This window comes from Bison bison, unplaced genomic scaffold (assembly GCF_000754665.1).
Source record: "Bison bison bison isolate TAMUID 2011002044 unplaced genomic scaffold, Bison_UMD1.0 scf7180017864508, whole genome shotgun sequence".
Taxonomy (NCBI): domain Eukaryota; kingdom Metazoa; phylum Chordata; class Mammalia; order Artiodactyla; family Bovidae; genus Bison; species Bison bison.
This window is the reverse complement of record NW_011495064.1, coordinates 15,504,313-15,507,818: the sequence shown is the minus strand read 5'-3', so window position 1 is coordinate 15,507,818 and position 3,506 is coordinate 15,504,313.

Genomic DNA, 3,506 nt, shown 5'->3' with positions numbered 1-3,506 from the left:
TCTTCCTGGGCCAGGGATCAAACCCATGTCCTCTGCATTGGCAGGTGGATTCTTATCCACTGAGCCACCTGGGAAGTCCTAAAATTTATTTTTAATTGGAGGATAACTGCTTTGCAATGTTGTTAGTTTCTGCCATACATAAACATGAATCAGCCATAGGTATACATATGTCCCCTCCTCTTGAACCTCCTTCCCACCTCCCAGCCCTCTAGCACCAAGTTGAGCTCCCTGCGTCATACAGCACATTCCCACTGGCTACTATTTACGTATGGCTATGGTTTTTCCCGTGGTCATGTATGCATGTGAGAGTTGGACTGTGAAGAAGGCTGAGCACCGAAGAATTGATGCTTTTGAACTGTGGTGTTGGAGAAGACTCTTGAGAGTCCCTTGGACTGCAAGGAGATCCAACCAGTCCATTCTAAAGGAGCTCAGCCCTGGGTGTTCTTTGGAAGGAATGACGCTAAAGCTGAAACTCCAGTACTTAGGCCACCTCATTGGAAAAAGACTCTGATGCTGGGAGGGATTGGGGGCAGGAGGAGAAGGGGACGACAGAGGATGAGATGGCTGGATGGCATCACCGACTCGATGGACGTGAGTCTGAGTGAACTCCGGGAGTTGGTGCCTGGTGTGCTGCGATTCATGGGGTCACAAAGAGTCGGACACGACTGAGCGACTGAACTGAACTGAACTGAATGAATATGTTTCAATGCTACTCTCTCAATTTGTCCCATCCTCTCCTTCCCCTGCTGTGGTACACAACTCTGTTTTCTATGTCTATGTCTCTATTACTGCCCTACCAATAGGTTCATCAGTACCATTTTTCTAGATTTCATATGTATGTATTAATACATGGTATTTGTTATTCTCTTTCTGACTTATTTAACTCTGTAAAACAGGCTCTAGGTTCATCTACCTCACTGGAACTGACTCAAATTCGTTTCTTTTTATGGCTGAGTAATATTCCATTGTATGCTGCTGCTGCTGCTGCTGCTAAGTCGCTTCAGTCGTGTCTGACTCTGTGCGACCCCATAGACGGCAGCCCACCAGGCTCCCCCATCCCTGGGATTCTCCAGGCAAGAACACTGGAGTGGGTCGCCATTTCCTTCTCCAACGCATGAAAGTGAAAAGTGAAAGTGAAGTCGCTCAGTAGTGTCCGAGTCCTAGCGACCCCATGGACTGTAGCCTACCAGGCTCCTCTGTCCATGGGATTCTCCAGGCAAGAGTACTGGAGTGGGCTGCCATTGCCTTCTCCCATTCCATTGCATATATGTATACAATTTCTTTATCCATTCATCTGTTGATAGACATCTAGATTGAGTATATTCTTTTTATTACTCTTATAAAACCCAATCTAACTACTTCATATCCTCTCTAATATCAACACTGCATAGATTAACAAAATCAGTAAGAAAATAAAATGGATTTCCTTGATCTCTATAAAAGGTTGCCATTACTTAGTATTTTCGTATTTTTAAATTAGGGCTTCCCTGGTGGCTCAGACGGTAAAGAATCTGCCTGCTCTGCAGGAGACCCAGGTCAGTTATTTAATGGACACTTAGACAGTAGAATTTCATGGACAGAGGAGCCTGATGAGCTACAGTCCATGGGGTTGCAAAGAGTCGACCATGACTAAGTGACTAACACTTAGTTAATGCAGTATTCACTATTGCCAGACTTTCAGTGCTTTATAAACATCAACTCATAAGCCAGGACTAATAGCTAAAAGCTGTTACCAAGTTATTAATATTAAGACCATTAGGTTAAAAATAAATTGCATAAAAGTATACATTAGAAGCAAAAACTTTAACAATGTAACCAGACACACATTATTAGCGGAATGATCACAAAAAGGTACATCATGTTATTTTTGATAATTCAGTAGTTTTAAGTTTTAGTACTATCTAAAATTTAGGGACTTCTCTGGTGGTCCAGAGGTTAAGAATCCGCCTTTAACGCAGGGGACACAGATTCGATGCCTGGTTAGGGAACTAAGATCCCATAGGCTGCAGAGCAACTACTAAAGCCCGTGTAGTCTGGAGCCCATGTGCCACAACTATTGAGCCCACACACCACAACTAGAGAGTCTGTGCACCACCATGGAAGATCCCACAGGATGCAAGGAAGATCCACGTGCCACAATGAAGACCCAACAGCCAAAGAGCTAGATAAAATTGTTTAAAATAATGAAATGGCTTACATATTTTTAAGATACAAGATACAATTCAAGTAGATATGTTACACTGTAATACTGAAATAAATGTACTGTTAGAATGAATTAATGATATTTTAAAAAATTTGCATTTTTAAGCTGTCATTGGAGTAGACTAACACCCAAACTAACAAAAAGAAAGCAGTATGTATTTTGACACACAGTCATTAAATTATTCTCCATTAAAATGAACCCAGGTTCCTAAAGTTGCTGATTCTAGTCTTGGGATAGGCAATTTCAAGGTGTGCCTTGCTCCCAGAAGGCAACAATGTTTTTCAGAGTTCTAAAGTAGAGTTGAGAGGACTCATCTTAATATAAAAGCAGATTTTGCTGGCCAAGTGTGACCCATTAAACATAAAATTAAATTGATTTACAGATGTGGCAGGTATCTCCTGCTGTGTCTCCTAATGATTCCATCTCTTGTTATATATGCCCTTGTGTAATCCCTTCCCCTGAGTATAGACTGGACCTAAGCACAGACTACAGCAAAAGTGATGAGATGTGACTTCCATGATTAGGTTATCAAGACTATGCCTTCCATCCTGCTGGCACTCTCTATTCTCTTCCTGGCTCACTGGCTTTGATGAAGCAAACTACTATGTTGGAGAGGCCTACGTGACAAGGAACAGAAGGTGGCTTCCAGCCAATAAACACAGAAAACTGAGGCTTTCAGGCCAACAACACAAGAGGAAATTAATCTGGCAAAAAACAAAACACAAAAAAACACATGAGCCTGGAAGCAGATCTTTCTAGTTTGAGCCTTATAATGACCATAGCCCCAGACAACATCCTGATTACAGCTTTGTAAGAAACTCTAGACCAATGCCTTGACTGCAGCCCTCAGAGAGTTTGAAGTGGAGGATTCAGCTAAACTGTGCCCATGTTCCTTTCTCTGTGAAAATGTGAGATAATAAACACATGTCATTTAAGCTGCTAAATTTTGTGGCAAGTTTTGTTATATGGTAATAGACACCTATTGTCACAGAATTGCCTTGTTTTAAAATCATGACTCTAGAAGAGTTACTAAAAAAAGAAAACAGACTGAATTTATTCTTCAAGTAAAATAGGAACTATGTTTAATTGAGTTTGTTCAATGAAGAAGAAAAATGTTGAAGTTTAGGTATACGTATAATTCTCAGGATGGGTAAAGCATAAAGGTTAATAAATCCACTATCAACAGAAGACAGGTTTCTTATCTCATGAAATAATTATGGACAGATTCCTAAGAATTTTTCCTATTCCCTAAGCAGCCACCCACTTGCTTTCATAAAATTTGTATAAGGTACTAATGAAGGTG